Source organism: Heterocephalus glaber, unplaced genomic scaffold, assembly GCF_053883595.1.
Source record: "Heterocephalus glaber isolate CG9 unplaced genomic scaffold, H.glaber_assembly_v1.0 deba00001572, whole genome shotgun sequence".
Taxonomy (NCBI): Eukaryota; Metazoa; Chordata; class Mammalia; order Rodentia; family Bathyergidae; genus Heterocephalus; species Heterocephalus glaber.
Window position 1 is genome coordinate 6,275,162 of NW_028258357.1, and position 17,784 is coordinate 6,292,945.

The window sequence follows — 17,784 nt, forward strand, 5'->3', positions numbered from 1 at the left end:
TTCTGAGAAAAATACAATTTATGTAAACTTTTAGTTGAAATTTTGATATTCTCTGTTAACTTGAAATATGAAACACTTATATTTGTAAATAAATGATGGAACACTGGAAGTCAAACACTATTAGTTGAATATCTGCAGACAAAACATTAATGCTAATTTTGAGCCATTTTGCAATGTTAATAAATATAGTGCAAATCTATGAAAAGGTAAGCTCTTTATTGATTCTACTAGATTCCACAAGCTTGGGACTTAGTGGAAATATAAGACTATATAAGACTTATAAATCTCAAGGCAAAAACATACTTAGTATCAATGAAAGAAATGATTTAAAATATTTTTTATCATGGAAATTTGCATATTAGAAATGCAGTTCAGTATCTCCAGTGTAACTCTATTTTAAAAAACAGGCCATTTCCAAGATGACTTTGTGCACAGAAAGTGCTTATTATCCCAAGTATGGATGATGCATATTTAAATTTTTCAATTCTTTTGAGTTCTCAGAGAACACAAGCATCCAACACAGAAACTGTAATTATATGGCATTGGCACAATTTTTATAAATTTCCAAGGAAACAAATTGTTAATCTGTGCTTACTACTAGAATATGTATTATACTTACACATGATTTTTTCTTTCACATTGCCTGCCAAAGGCAATGATAATATCCATCATCAACTGTAGAGTATGTAACCTGTTATAGGTTGTATGCATAACATTTAATAAGAATCCTTTTACTTTTCACAGAAGCCCTGTTGAATTATGTACCTTGGGGAAATTTAACTTAAAGAGAGTTAAGGGTCTTGTCAAATATCACAAGCCTAGTAAATGGTAGAAACAGAATTAGATCCAGGTGTTTAACTCCATCACTTTTAGCTCCTTCTCTATGCTCCTGCCTCGGGACAGATAAATACATGTACTGGCAGGCATGAAATCATATATACTATCTCAAAATTCAATAGTGAGTCAAACATTACACTTACATTTAGTACTCATTTCCAACAACTTTGTATATCTAAATGTTAGCTCATATCAGATCAAACAAAATTTTAAATAATTACAATTCTCAAAAAATTTATAGAAGATTAAAAATATTATTTTAGGATCAGGAGAATATATTTAATATTAACATGTAGCAATTTCTTGAAATCTAAGTATGTTTCTCCTATACAATGTTAGTTAATTTACCAATTAATAAATTTAAGATGTTATTTAATACATCTGGATCCAAATATCATTTATAATTCTTGCAACATTTGAAGAAGAGGTATACTTGATTTGGATGAAAATACTCCTTTTTATAGAACAGGGAGCCCTATTTATAAATCTCATCATGGTTCTTTCCTACACAGCTTAATGAATATTATGTAAACTTTTTTTTTCCTGATTTAATACTTTGACCAACATGATTAGACTAAATTTCCCCATCTCTTATCTGTGCCTTTTTCTGCTTTCATAGGCATTCCTTCTATCTCTCCACACTATGGAATTCAAGGAGTTAGGTAAAACTACTCTTAGTTTCCATCTGTTTCATGCCTACTAGTTTGTGAGCTCTGTTGAAACTTGAAAATCACTCTTCCAAAATGCCAGTACATTTAATATACTAGTGTTAATCATAGCTTCATTGTTTATAAAAAGTTAATTACTAAAGGTGTTTAATGGTTAGCTGCAGCATTTTAAAGTGGTATAGTGGTAAGCAGCCCTCATAGGACTGCATCTACCTAAGGTTAGCTGAAAACACAGTAGCCTAATTAGCATCACAAATCACCACCCAACCATCTGTTACCTCTAAACAAAACAGAAGAAAATGTAAATATGTGGGAAACAAGAGCACTCTGTAAGAAGTCCATTTTTTCCCATAGTATTTGTAGTGGTACTGATACTTTTGATGATGAAAGGAAGCTTTTTTTCCTGTCATCCTTTTATTGTTGAGAATTGTATGAGAAAAGGTGTCAGAAATAGTGGAGCTAAGGAATGATAACACATACACAGCACATCACTTTGCTTTTAAAGATCAAAAATAGGATGCAAAGTAGGTGGACAAACAGATCTTCGCACCCTGGAGCTACTCGTCTGACACTTTGTACTGATGTAAGCTCATTATAAAAATGACACGTTTTTCAAATAGGTAGCATATTTTGAGGCCAGATTTAAAAATTACACAGCTATAATCTTACCAGTAGTCACTATATTTATTTTTCACGCAATTTGGTTTATATAAAAACAATCTCTGTTTTGATACAAAACAAGTGAATGGTGTTACTATGTTCTGACCTTTTGAAGAAATTACTTGTTATTTTTTTAACACAACATTGTTCTTTTTCCTGCAGGGTTTTCCTAACATCAAAAACATCTAAACTTCAACATGCTTTAATAATAAGGTGGTGGAAATATAAGTAAAAGAATTGTACATAAAGTGATTTATAATGACAAAAAGATAAAGACTCCTAAACTTCTTTCTGACTTTGTAATTTGCTATCTCACTGAAGCTGCTACTTTGATCCCTAAAACCATTTATGAGCATTCTACGATACTGGTCAAGAGAATATTATCACTCTGTGTAGAAAAGATGGTAATTTCAATTCTGATACCTTTCAGAAACACCAAAAATATAAAAGCAATCAATCAGTTAATAAGTACTTTATCAAATAAATTACACACATATACCACTGGCAATCATGCTATCAAGCAATTTAAAAACAATGTTGATCATATGGATTGTATAACAATGATATGTAATGGTTTAAATGCTAAGCCTAAAACAGAAAGGCTATATTTGAGATTTTAATATGAAAATGATAAAATCATTTGTTAGATTATTACTTTTAATACTATTTGATGTTCACTAGCAAATAGAACATAAGCTTTTAAAAATATTTTCTTTTTGGCACACCCAGGCACCAAAAGATTATTGAGTATCTATTATATCTTAGAGAACATTACATACATAGCCCCATGGTGTGTGAGGGAGGTATTAATCAAATGACATAAAAGGAAAAACACATGACAAAACTACTCATGTAGACACACAATAGAATCTAAGCCAGCCTGGGAGTACATTCATGTGAGAAAACAAGGTTTGACATGAAATTTGAAGAATGAGAGGAGCTAATAGGAAGGAGATGCTTGAGAATATAACTCACACATAAGCTGTTTTACGAAAATGTATGAAATGTTTTTAAAAGAAAATAGCTACAATGACCAGGGAAAAGATATGTGAGTTATACAATATGAAAATTCATAGGTAATCAGGTAACAGCCCATGCTACAGGGCATTATTCTCAGTTCTAAAATATTGGTGAATCACTTCAGAGTTTTAGGTCATAAACATGTAGTCATACTGGTATTCTGAAAAGTACACTGTGACTATACTCTAGAGCATAAATAGAGAATTGCTATAAACCAGATTGTCAAATCTGGTTTAGAGGCTACTGTGCTAGACTACAAAGAGATGATATGCATTTAGACTTAGTTGGAAGCAGTGAAAAGTTAAGCCAAGTGAGTGGGCTTGCCAAGTTATTTGACAGTCCATAATAAACCGTTACCTGCTTCATTACCCTTTCAATTATATGAACTTTGTATTAGTGTCTTTTGCCAAAGTTTCTATGTCTCCAACTTCCACACGTATGACAGTTTGCTATTCACTACCTGTAATGATTTAGAATTACAAATTTGCCCTGAAAATGTCATGTGTTCCAAAAGCAATTGGATCATGGGAAAGCTATACTCATGAGTGGATTAAAAGCTAAATGTGCTCTCAGCAAGTGGGTCCTGGTCAGAGGAGATGGGTCACTGGGCATGCTGCTGGAAGGTATATCTCTAGCTCCAGCTCTTCCCTCTGTCTCTGTTTCCTAGCTGCCATAGGTTGAGCAGCTTTCCTTTATATATGTTTCTGCCTTTGAACCATCCAACCATGAACTGAAAACTCTTTTAAACAAACAAACAAACAAACAAACTCCCTAGCTTCCTTAAAATTGGGTTTATCTGGTTAACCCAGTAATGGAAAAGTGACTGCTACACCATATTATTGAAATTAAGCACGTATGTGTGACTTTCACTAATAATAAGAATATGAAGAAAGATCATGGAAATTATTATTGAATATGTGATAATTGAGATGGATTTTGCAATATGATATAAACTATCTTCAGAAACTTGGAAAAAAGGGCTACATAAAAATGATCCAATTTTTTCATTGTTATAAAGAAAATTTTGCTTTAGAATTTGCATATCAGCTATAAAACGTGTAAAAACAAAAAATCTGTAGAAGGGTTAGACTTAAACTTAAGTAACCAAGAAAGCATAACAATTGTGTAGAATTAAAAATGAATCCTTGCCGTACTATTTTCCTATTGTTGGCTTCCTGATTTTCCCCTCTGTTTAATTGCTTGCCCTGCCTGGTGGATTCTTTCTATCGGTGTTGTTGGAATTGTAGTCTTCATTATTGCTTTCTAAATTATCCCTCAGAAGATTCTGGAGAGCTTGTTTGGTAGTCATGTTATTTATTTGATAATACAGATTTCACACATATACAAATACTACTAAGATACCACAAAAGAGGGCCAAGAGACACCCTGGGAGAAAATAGATATATGTGGAAGAAAAAATGAAGGATGTTAGATTATTTCTTTCAATTAAAAATTAATAGCATAGATCAATAATATAAATAAAATATAAATATACATTAAGTTTAAAGAAAAAAACGATTCTTAGAAGGATATTAGACAAATTTTAACTAATACAATGTGACCCCATTTTGGTCACACATCATAAATCAATTTTCAGAATAATGGAAAGGGATATAATTTTAATTATGATAAAATCATTTCCATTACTACATATGTGGATACTACATATGTGGATATAAATATGTGGATTTTGCTTTTGGTAAAAAAAGGCACCATGGATGGAAACTGTTTTCAGGCAATATTTGTGTAATTATAAATTAAAAATATGGAACTATAATTTAAGAGGCAAATATTTTCTTAATACTGAACAACTGTATAATATTCTTTTGTTGGACAAAATTTTTTACACTTTTGAATATAAACAGTCCCTACTTAATAAAAGGGAAATAAGACATATTTGTTCTATTGAATTAGACAATGGAGAAAAACTATTAAAAATTATAAACCTCAAAAATAGGTTATAATTATTCATCTCAAATTATTTTGTTTAGAGAAGAAATGGTACTATATATGTCTATATACTTATAGTACTTATAATTATTAATTGTAAGTACATACATTGTTTATCAGTTGCTTTAGAATTTACATTAAAGGAAAAATTAGTTTTGGCTTTAAATTTAATTATTTTTATTCTGTTTTGGTTACTCTTTTGTTCCTATTGAGCTGTAATATGCACCAGCTTTGAAAATGAGTTTATATTACCATTGCTTATAGTCAATATGATTGTTAATAAAATGTCAATGAGAAATTATGAATGTCCAGAATTAAATTTTTATTTGAAATAATTCTTAAAATAATAAAGTTCACAAGGACATATAAAATATCGTATTTTAATTCCAAAATTAAGTTAAAATATATTATTCCTCCAAAATTAATGCAAATAATTGTACATATATTTAAAACTGACATCATGTTAAAAGAAGTGTGGAATTGCTAATTTTTTGAAGTCTCGTAAGAGGTAAACACAGGATTTCAATCTGCAATGGACTTTGGCAATTCATTTTCATTGATTACACTATACCAGGTCATAATCTCAATCCTCTCCAAGAATTAAAAATACAAGTAAATGAACAAAGCATCGTGATGTAAAAGGATATAACCATGCAAATATGATGAAATCCTTGGCAGTAAAATTCTGGCTTAATGTCAACGAGAAAAAGGGAAATGATGTTAGCTGCCTATGGGAAACTCTGCTGTTGGCTACCAGGATGGAACAGCTATTACTCAGCTCCTATTAAACTCAAGCATGCTGACCTTCAGACAATTCAAATGATCCCAGGGACATTACTCTTTGTTAATGTTAGCTTAGAAATTCTAATATTATACTATTCAAAATAGTACCTCTCCACCTGTTATACTGGCTATTATGATGATTTTTTTAATTTGGAGTTTGTCATCTGTGGATATTTTAATGTTATGTTAGGAGAGTTTTTTGGTATTTTTGTGACATGGTGTATAATTTAATGTGACTAAACACTAGCTTCCATTTTTCTTTTGGTCTAGAGCTGTCTGCTTCCTAGTTCCCATCAAACTCTCTCACCAATACAATAGTTATGAAAAGTCTAGTTTCCTAGTGAAATGTCAATTTTCTCATGATTTTCTTAAATTATATATCCATTTATATTTTTATAAATGCAAATTTATATTTATATAAAGCAAATTTACATTTATAATGATTGTACATTTTAACGATATGTAATTTTAGTGATTTTTAATGATTATATTCCTATTTTAGAATCCTATGTAATTTTAATCTTCTAAACATTGATACCTATACATAAGTTGTTCATTTTAAATCCCTGGTTCAAGATCTATGGCCATTTCATGAACAGAATATTTAAATATTTATTATATTAAATGTATTTGAATTACAATAAAATGGTGCTATAGTTTGGATGCTGAATGTCCTCCAAAGGCTTATGTTAAAGAAATATAGTACTGAAGGTCTATGCTGTAAAAGGTTTGGTCTCCAGCATGGTCCCACAGGAAGATATTGTGTACCATTAGGAGACTGAGCTTGTGAGAGATGCTTAGGTCACTGGGGATGTGCCCTCCCAGTAATGTGTTTGATGCTGCTTTTTCCTTCTTCTTGTTATTGGTTCTCTATCATACACTCCTGCCATGATATACTGCTTTGTACATGTCCAAAGAAATGGGCCCAGTCAGTCATAAACTGGAACCTCCAAACTATCACCAAAAATAAATAGTTTTCCTTTATATATCAATCTTAAGTATTTCCTTACAGTGACAGGAAAATGACAACATTTAGATTTTTTTAACATTCATTATGCCCATAAACTTATCCTGAACCTACATATCAATAGTTGTATGTGATGCAGATGAACAAAAATAAAACATATTTTCTGACATCCAGAGACAACAAGTTTTAGCAAGCACTAAAATACATAAATTATAATCAGTTATGTAAAGCCTGCTGTGGGGGCATTTTAAAATAAGAATCTTAACATGCCAAGCACTTGTTCTGGACTATGTGGTGTTCTAAATACCATATAGTTATCTAAATAATCATTAAAGCAACACTTTAAAGAAGATATTGGCATGACATATTCCATGGACACAATGAAGAAAGATGCAAAGGTAGTCACAGATTTTGAGCTGATTTTTGAAATGTGAGAGATTGAAAATTCAAGGCAAATGAATAATCTTGAGAAAGTGTTGGGGAAATTTCCAGGTGGGAAAAATTCCTAAATAATAATAATAAAAAAAGGAACCACGGGTCTTATATTGAACATTAAGAGTACAAACATTGAGAATGAGTATGAAAAGGAAACACACCATGAAAGATGAGGCATGAAGAGTCACTGTGAACTTATGCTTTCAAATGTCTTATAATAAAGAAGCTATTTTGCTTGTGAAAGAAAAAAAATGAAAGAAAAATCCTGAGTTTAAAAAAATGAGGCATGTAAACAAAAGAAAAAGTGAAGTTTACAGGCAAGAAGAAATTGCAAGGTTTTGTTCTGATATTTGCTACTGTTAATAAATATCTACATATTCTCTGCATAAGGAAAATGACTTTGCCACAATCCAAATAAAAGGAATATAAACAGAAAACCATTACAAAACTCTTATAAAGCTATTGACTCAATTAACTTTGTTCAGACTGATGGAGTACAAAGAAAAAATATAAAGCATAATCAAGAATCTAAGAAAAAGCACTGCAAAATTACACAGAGCTGGAAAAAACAGTGATTAATTTCCCTGTAAAAGTTTGATTTCAAAAGATACTTGGTGTTGCAAAAATTCTCTCTTCTTTTCGCAAGCAATCACAATACTAAGGTTTTCTTTGGCTTTCATCATTATTGTACTTGGAAATCATTTCCAAGGCATTAATGGTGCTTTTTATTGCTCTGTGGGAAGCCAATGAACAATACCTTTTTTCTGGACTATGTGTTGAACAAATTAAAACACAAAAGAAAAAATAAAAATACAAGGAAGATCAAAATATAACCTGATTAATTATTTTCAAAAAAATATTCTCACAAATGTTCCCATGGTCACAAATAGTCATCGGAATGGTTTCATCAGAACACTTATATACTCTTTCAATATTTCAAGGGAAATGAACTTCAGTGAGCTAAGTTTTACCATCATTCAGAGTTAGATACTACCTTCTGAAAAGTGAACCAATCAGAAACAGACTCACTTCAAATTGATCTCTCTGAAAACCAATCCACATCTGAGTAATCCATCCTAAAAATCCATCCACACCTCAGTAATCCATCCTAAAAATGGCATCAAGCTTTTAAGTCTTTCTAAATTCACTGATCCTGAAATGCTATACTGCCACAAATACCTGTAAAATCAGCAGTCTGCTCTCGGCTCAGGGTTATGCCTGGTCAACATCTCTCACGCTTTAATAACAATATATTCAGCTCTCTGCTTTTTATTTCAGGTATTGAAGGGCAGTTTAATCACCTTTGATTGACCATTAGGATTGAAAAAGTCTATGCCAGAGACAAAAAGAGAATATAAAAGTCAATGTCCTGCTCAGTGAATCCCATAAACAACCAGTCAACCCCTATTTAAACATCAATAGTCTTGGTCAAGCCTTCCTACTTCGTGGAGCACAGGTACCTGTCCAAACACGACTGATAACAAAAGCGAATGCAGAACTAGTGTTCTAAAACTTCTGCAAGCAGTTTGCTTCCAAATAGAAAAACAGAAAAGCTGGTCTGAGCATCCTTAGCTCATTTTTCCTAAATTCACAAATCAGAGACATCACTGTACTTCGGGCAGAATTATTAAAGTGGCATAAAGGGGCTAAGAATGAGTAACTAAACACAAATAACAAACATTTATAGGATTTAGGCAAAGCTTCTATGTTCTTGAAATGCAAGTAAAATTGCAGCAACAGCAACAGCAAAAACAAAGATATGTTATTCTATGGATGTCTATGTGTTAAATGATGTCTTAGTCTACTCGAGTTGTCATAACAAAAATGACAAATTATTTGGGTGAAATGACACAAATTTATTTTCTCACAGTTTAGGAAGGTGGAAATCTAAGATCCAGAACCCAGAAAGATAGGTTTCATTGTAAGATTTTCTTTCTTTTTTAAAATTAATTTTATTGGTACATTTTAGGTATACAATATGATGACATTCATCATTAGAAATTTGCACCTTTACATAATCCATCTTGGTTCTCGTTTTTTCCCCATTCCCCTGCCCTCCCTTCAACCCCTCTATCCCTCCCTATATACAAAGACTTTGTTTCCACTTTTTCTTTTTCTCTTATTAATTCCATTCCCTTTTTTTCCCCTACCCCTCCCACTTCCCCTTCCCCTTTGCCCCTTTGCCCCTTTCCTTTCTATTTCACATCACACCACAGTGATATATGTGCACCCATGTTTATTGCAGCACAATTCATGATAGCTAAAACTTGGAAGAAACCCAATTGCCTATCAACTGGAGACTGGATAAAGAAAATGTGGATTTTTAAAAATAAAATGGAGTACTACTCAGCCATAAAGAACGAGAAACTAGAGACATTTATAGCTAAATGGATGCACATTGAGGCAATAGTCTTAAACGAAATAAATAGGACATACATGCATAAATACTGGATAGTTTCTCTACTGTGAAAAACTGAAAGTGTAAATAAAGACTAAAAGATTTTCTTTCTTGTCCTGTAGGGAGTCAACCATTTTCACCGTATGTTCACATAAACTTTTCTGTGACATGCTCTCTCTCTCTCTTTTTAAAAAGGGACAAATGCTATATGATCAAACTGTACCTTCATGATAATAAAAGTTGTATCTCAAAATTTTATATCATAAAAGTTTTATCTCAAATATAGTCATAATGGTAGTTATGGATTCAATATATGAATATGGAGATGCTATGGATTGGGTGTCTCCCGAAAGTCCATGCAGTGAAATGTTGGTGTTCAAGGTGCCACTATTAAGAGGTGACTGAACCTTTAGAGATGGGAACAGTGGAAGTCCTTAGGCCATTGAGAGCATGCTCTTAAAAGGAAGTGTGGAATCTTAGTCGCTCTTGTTTTCCTGTCTCTGGATATGAGTAATTTATACCACCATAACACCTTCAATGCTATTAGCATCCTCCCTGGGGACACACCCAAAAAATGGAGTCACCTCATCTTGGCCTGCAACTTCCAGAACTGTAAGGTAAAAAAAGCTCTTTTCTCTTTTGAGTTAATTTCCTCAGATATTTCATTATGGAAAGGTCAAGCTGACTAACGCATGGGGTCACAAGTCCATAGAATTCTACCACTGTCCTCTCCCCAATTCTTATCCTTCTCTCTTAAAAAATATATTCATTCCATTTCAATGCCCCAAATTTAACCCAGTGGACATGCTGCGATTGAGATCTTAATGTTAAATGAAATGTATCAGACACAGAGCTTAAATATTATGTTGTTGTTTATGCTTAAATACTATTATTATGTCTCTTATATGAGAAATTAAAAGTATAAATAAATTAAGGACGAAAATAAAAGCTAACAGATAACAGGAAACAGGGAGATAGATCTTTTACAAATGGGAAGAAGACCAAGAGATGAGGGAGGAATGAGAAGGGAAAAGGGAGGGGACATAAAAAGAATTAAGATGTGTTACATACATGTACCAGCTCCCCATAATGTATGCAATTAACATGAAGAGCAAACATATACTAATGAAAATAAAGAAAAACTCCCATTGACAAAAGTTCTGTTAGCCAACAATCTAAAAAGCCAAGGTGCATTAAAAACTGGAATTGAAATAAAACTTTGCCAGATTAAAAATAAAAACAAATTAAAATAAAGTTTGAAATCTAAAATTTCATATCAATATTAATGAGATACTGGTAAGATTTACAGTACATGTCATTCTGTGGTAAAATTCTCTAGCTATGAACCAGTAAAATGAGATAATTTATGTAATCCCAAAAGACAGTGAGTAGAACACAAGTAGGCTTGACATTCCCATTCCAAAAGAGAAAAATCCCAAGGAAATAAAAAACCTAGGAAGGTAAAATCCATTAGTTTTAAGGTTCAAGACGAATCCTCTTTTGTCTGATATTCTATTCTCCATTCCCTCTATAGTAGCAGCATTACTTTCAGTTTTGAGCTGGTTCCACTCTTTTGGGTCATAGAAGCTGAACTACTCCCACAACTATCTGGCTAGCTTCAACTGTGTAGGGAAACCTGCTGTGTGAAACAGGAGAAAACAGCCTTGCCCCTGGGACCTGTGATGAAATCTGCAACTCTGATGGCTAACTCTTCCATTTTGTGAACGGAGAATAAAGCATCTGCGCAGGCAAATGGCTGTTATCCCAACCCATTGAAGCAAGGAACACACCAGCTTTCCTTCATCTATCCTGCTTTTCCGTATACTTTCTTTCAAACTGGAAGTTTATCTGCTGGTATAACCCCATCTCTATTTCTAGCTTCTGTAGAGATGGATAATTACAAAAATGAGTCATAGTTGTGATCTTATATCAAATAGTTATTCAGCCATACTGCTTGAGTGTTTTATTCAGAACAATCTATTTTGGTAATGTGAATAAGCTTAAAATCTTCCAGATCAGATTCTGATTTCTTTTTGCATAATAACTCAATTTGACTCTCTCTTCTCAATTTTACTATCAGCTATAAGAAGAAACCAAGTAACTCCTTTAGCACATTGCTTCAAAAAACTCCTCAGCTATACATCCATTTCAACACATGTAAGTTCTACCTTCCAGAACAAATCAGCCAAATTCTGTTACTTTATAACATGGAAATCTTTTTTACACTATTCCAATACTATTTTATCAAAATGTTCATTAAAGTCTTTTTTCTGCCAAAATTCTATTCATAACTGTAGATATATTCTTCAAAATGAAAGAAACTTTCTCCATAGCTTTCCTCTTTTCTTCTTGAACCTTTGCCAAATTGCCTTTAATACTTATATTTCTACCAATGGTACCTTCATGATAATTAGCTTGCACCTCAAAATTCTTCCAACCTATTACCTAATGCAAATCTATTTCCACATTTTTAGATAGTCATTTTAATGACATCCCACTTTAGAAGTATCCAATTTGTACTAGTTAGCTTGGGCTATCATAGCAAAATATAGACTGGGTAGCTTAACAATGCAAAATTTATTTTCTTACTATTCTAATGAGTAGAAGACCAAGATCATGATTCTGTTCAATGTGGTTACTAAGACTCTTTCTGGCTTGTGGACAACTGCCTTGTATTATGCTCTAAAGATGCTTTCTTTGGGATTCATATGCAGAAAGAGAAAGAATTCAAGCTTTCTGACATCTCATAAGACCAGAGTCCCAGAGCCTTTTCACCCTTTATAACTCCTTTACTCTTTATTACTTTAGAAGTCCCAGCTGTAAATACAGCTTCATAGAAACTCAGAGTTTCAACATATAAACTTTAAGGGAATCAAATTTTCAGTCCTTAATACATGGCCTTATTCTATTTCTTGTTTGATGTTAACAGAGATACCATGAACACAACCACATGAATATCAGTGTGAGTCCTTGTTTTCATTTTTTGACTATATACCCAGAAATAAAATGAGCATACAGTGATATTCATTCATATTTTAAGCACCGTTTAAGTACTTACTACAGGATGAACATTGTGCCATTATCAAGAATAAGCAATGATAGTTTCTTGGATTCTTTTTTCCTCTCTATACTTTTTCAACTTCCAAACTTTATGGCTCATATTACTCATCTGTTAAGATTTATCCTTAAATGACTGCCTTCAAAATTGATCTCTGACTCTCGAAGCTTGCAAGGTCAAGGTAATCCTCTAAAGCAAAGGTAACCAAATATTTCTGTTTCCTCAGTAGAAACTACCCAGATTTAAAATGATAGCGCCTTTCACTCTCAACAACTCAACTCTTTGGATGATAAATTTCACAGTCACATTACCTTAAGCCATTTCTTAAACTCAGGTCCTCAAAACAAAGCCACCTGATATATCAGCTCGAAATTCTTTTTGTTGAATTAAAGATTCCCCCAACAGAGTCATACTCCATTCTTTTAAACAGTCTATTTCTATTCTTTATAGAATTTCAAGGATTTTTTCTATGAATTAAAGACCAATACTATTGATGTGTCAGTGGACAGAAAGTTACAATCCATAAATCTCAGAAAGCATTCAGAGAAAATCATATGTAAGAAACAATAACAATTTAAAATGTATAGAAAAAAAATAAGTGAACAATAAATATACAAAAAAGATCAACACTTGTAAAGTGGAAATCAAAATAATACCAGAAATTAGGAAAGAATTTTAATATTTAAAGATAATATTTAATAGTTAAAGGTAATACCTCCAAAGTAAATAAAAGTGCTACTAACTGTGGGAAAAAAGAAACAATAACTTGTATGATTAAAGATTAAACTACAGTTTTAGCCTTTCTGGCTTCCAAGATGGAACCCCTAGTCTACAGGGGAATTTCCAGGTTCCAGGCCCACCTGAACTGCATGAAAGACCTGGTGGCCTCCGATGACTCCTGGAAGTACATAATTAACGCCTGCGGGCAAGATTTCACTCTGAAGACCAACAGGGAGATCGTTCAGCACCTGAAAATGTTTATAGGGAAGAATTTGACCCCCGGGGTGCTACCCCTAGACCATGCCATCAGGTGGACTAAGTACATCCATCAAAAATTATTAGAAAGCAAAAGTTCCTAAGTGCAGAAAACAGCACAGTTAAAACCCCCTCTTCCTCACGATATGACCATCTACTTTGGCACTGCCTACGTGGCCCTCACCAGGGAATTTGCTAACTTTGTACTGCAAGACTAGCAAGCACTGAACTTACTGTCCTGGTCCAAGGACACCTACTCTCCTGACAAACATTTCTTGGTGACACTCAACAGGATTCCTGGTGTCCCTGGCTCTATGCCCAATGCATCTGGACTGAAAATCTTAGAGCTGTAAAGTGGATTGACATGGAAGATAAACACGGAGACTGCCATGGCCACTATGTACACACCATCTGTATCTATGGAAATGGAGACAAAGTGGCTGATCAATTCTCCCAGCCTGTTTGCTAACAAGTTTGAGCTCAATACTTACCCGCTCACTGCGGAGTGCCTGGGGCTGAGGCTCCGGGAGAGACCTGAGATCAGAGCGCAACTGCCATCCAGCCCAGCTGGTGCTTTTCATCTGGGGAGACCCCAGTTGGCAGGAGGAGCCTGTCTTGGCCGGAGACTTTCACCCTGGCAACGCTAAGGTTTTCAAGACCACAGTGATGGTGTGATGGCTCCAGGACCTAGCGACATAATTAGACCCAAAATACTCACTGGACACTATGAAGGATGCTAAACTAACAGGATAGCTGCATAGCGTGATCCTGGCGCTTTGGCCAGTTTCTGATGCCCACCTCTGTGTTAGGCTGTTGTGCTGATCGGTAACAAATGAAATGTTGCCAGATCCTTGCACAAGATTCTCTCACAGAAAGATTCCTGAGAGAAGAGAGAATGGTAGCTGACACTGTGTGGGAAAATAAGAACTGAGTTCCTCTGCACGAGTAGTCTTTGAGGATACAGCAGCAGCCTCCACTGTGGCTTAGGCACCCACAGCAGAGGCCGATTTCCCTCCCACAGGGCTGATGTTGTTGCCAAGTTCAGCACTCATGCAGCACGAGCCTGTGTCAGAAGTTGTGTGTGCAGGGAAACCACTAACAAGTGTCTGGTGCGACAAGGAAAGGATCCTAGCGATGCAAAACAGTTCTCTGCCAAATGCCACAGAGCTCTGATTCTCTTCCACGCTTCCCATCAAAAAAGCTGAGAAATCCCCACAAGGATGAAGGTGTCCTGTCAGCCGGCGCCACACACAGCCAGCCTGGAGTCAGGGACACCTGGGAGCAAACCACCTCTTCTCTGACTCCTCCCCTCCCCCAATGTTATTCTGCTAGCAAAACAGAGACCAGATTCCACCTGCAGGCCTTTACTGCAGCTCAGGGTTCCTTGAGCAGCTTCTCGGTGCCTGGTGCTGAGGATGCCGCCCTTCCTAAGAGCTTCCAATTATGGGAGGGTGCCACAATGTCACTTGTCCCCCATTCATTCATTCTGCCCATGTCCAGTAAATATGTGCGGGCCTGGGATCCTCTAGATACATGCCAAGACAAGAAGAAAAATAAGATAGAAGCTTTCACTCACAAGCTCTTGGAAATAAAGCTGGGTGAGGGGACACATGCCTGTAATCCTAGCTAGTTGGGAGGCCAAAACAGGAGGATGCCCTAAGTTTGCTCCCCAGGGACACGGACGGACATGGATACACACACACATTAATAGCACAACTCTTGGAAATCATGTTAACACTGGATAACCTGTTGTGGAGAATCTTACGAAGTGTTTGTGTCAAACACATTCCTAAGTGTAATCATATACTGTTATATCAGACAGAGATGGGTTATTTCCTATTGAGAGCTAAATCAGGTGGTTAGAAGGAAGTGGGAGAAATGGGACAGAAGCTCCCTCCAGCCTGCTGCATTCTAGCTGTTCCACTGGCTTCCTCTTCCTCCTTTCATTCAAACCTCTTGTCAGTCTCCCGGGGTTCTCCTGATCCCCCCATTCCACAGATGGAGCCTCTGAGGCTGCATCAGGGAACTAACTCTCTGCCTGAGAATTGGAATTCTCTTACTGGTCTTCTCAGTTCATTTCCTGAGGTGGAGTGTGAGAGAAGGTGAAATAAAGCCATATTTAATACACCAGAAAAGGTAGATTTTTAAGAATGGGCTCAAGGTTAATATTGAGAAAAAGTCCTGTCACCTCAGAAAAATGTGAAGTCTACTGTAGTGCTCCTCTAATCCTGAGTCCTTATTTATTTATTCTAAGGTAACGCACATAGTAAAACTGATGATACATTTAATTAACACAATTTTATTTTTTCTATAATTGTACCTGTTGAATATTAATCATATTTAAAGGGAATGACTTTGATGTAAAGCTTTTTTTTCCTGCTTCTGAAAAAAGTGAAATTACATGGGGCAGGAAAGGGTTGAAGGGTAAGAGAATGTGCTGCAGGCCAGGGGTGAAGTCTGAACAGTTGTTTCAACTAATTATTTGAATAGTGGTGCCTGGGAAGAAGATATGTTTTACACTGGATCTTTCTCATGCAGGATGAGAAATTTTTCTGGAGCAGATGTTTACATGTCTGTCGGTCATCTCTGTGTACGTTAAATCCTTGTCATTTTCGGAAGAGTGCCCTGTTTGGGATGCCCTGAAACTACTGTATTCATCTTTGCTTTGGATGTTCTGTTTCCCCACCCCTTGGAAATAAATTAATACATTTTTTAAAAAACTACAGTTTTAGCATTTATGCTTATATGTCATTTTTAAATCTTTGTTTTACTGAGATTAGATGTGACTGGAAATGTCAGAAAAAATGTTTTTGGAAGTCTAACTTCATCTTTTCATACTGTCAGTTATGAAAAAGAAATAATAACTTCACTTTAGTCCTACAACAAAAGTAATTTCAAATGAGGTTAAACAATGTACCTAAAAATACAATAAGGAAAATTAATGTTATAATTTTCATAAAGAAATACCTCTCTAAGCTAAAAGTCAATTGAAGAAATAACATTAAAGAATGATGATAAATGGCAACATAAAATTAGTTAAGAAGGGGCAAAATTATATTCATCCATGAAACTAGCAATTACTGGGCTCTACTCTTTGTCAACACATCTTCCTTAACATGCTAAAGAAAGGAAGATACAGTATAGTCTTGGTCTCAGCATAAACTAAAGAACAAGAGACATGGATATCATGGATATCTGATATCACGGGATGGGAGAGAAAGATATTTATATCTATACCAATATATTCAGAAATGGTTCGTAGTGTTTATAAATGCAAATTACTCAATTGTTAAAACATAACACTTAACATAATTTTTACAGCTCACATTCAAAAGAAGTGTTACCTAAACAGCCCCTGAGATGTCCCCAGCATTTTTATACATGCCTCACCTGTTCTTGAAGCTGTGCTTACTCCTCAGAACGAAGGTAGATCAAACTGCAAAGCCAGCACACATCAGAAATATCCAAGTTGGCAGTGGGGTAGTCTTCTTCCAGAGTTGGTTTCCAGGTTCTTTCTGTCCTGAGCAAAGAATTGCTCCAGTGCAAAACTTAGCAAGGTTTTATATTAAAGGTAGGAAAAGAAACAGACTCTGCAGAGCAAATTTGGAGCAACCAAAAGTAGGAAAAAGTATGCTCTACACCATGAGACCAGACTACTGTGTAAGAGCAAACACAATAGCAGAGACCTCAATGGAGACTGAACTTTTATATCTCCCACTCCTAAGGCTGATGTCAGCTTTAGGCCATCCAGCTGAAGACTCACTCCAGTTCTCTTGAGAAGAACTGAGCACTGATTGGTTCCACATGCAGGCCTTTGGGAGCTGTTCTGTGCTTGTATCCTGGGACTTTGCAATTAACAGATCACACACACTTCCCAGACTTTTGCTGTTCCCTAATCTTGAGCTTCACAAGTGAATGCAAAAGAAGAGCACCTGTGCATGCTTCCTTTTTCTTCCCCTTTGCCTTGACCCGTGAAGTCTGCTGTGTGCTATAAAAGAAGTCCCTTTTAATAGGACATGGTGGCACATGCTTG

At 34.9% G+C, this 17,784-nt stretch overlaps 1 long non-coding RNA gene and 1 pseudogene across 3 annotated transcripts in view; one reads left to right on the forward strand and one right to left on the reverse strand.

Annotated features, from left to right (window-relative positions):
* Nucleotides 1-14,418, forward strand: part of LOC101700278 (N-acetyllactosaminide beta-1,6-N-acetylglucosaminyl-transferase pseudogene) — a 29,709-nt pseudogene extending 15,291 nt beyond the window's left edge.
* The window catches only part of LOC147823554 (uncharacterized), a 46,801-nt gene extending 29,273 nt beyond the window's left edge, over nucleotides 1-17,528 (reverse strand). The window contains exon 1 of one of the 3 annotated variants that reach the window (XR_015443505.1): nucleotides 17,142-17,528. This is a non-coding gene — a long non-coding RNA (uncharacterized LOC147823554). The remainder of the gene's footprint in view (nucleotides 1-17,141) is intronic. The other 2 variants (XR_015443506.1, XR_015443504.1) reach the window with 2 other exon arrangements.
* Nucleotides 17,529-17,784: the final 256 nt, after the last annotated feature.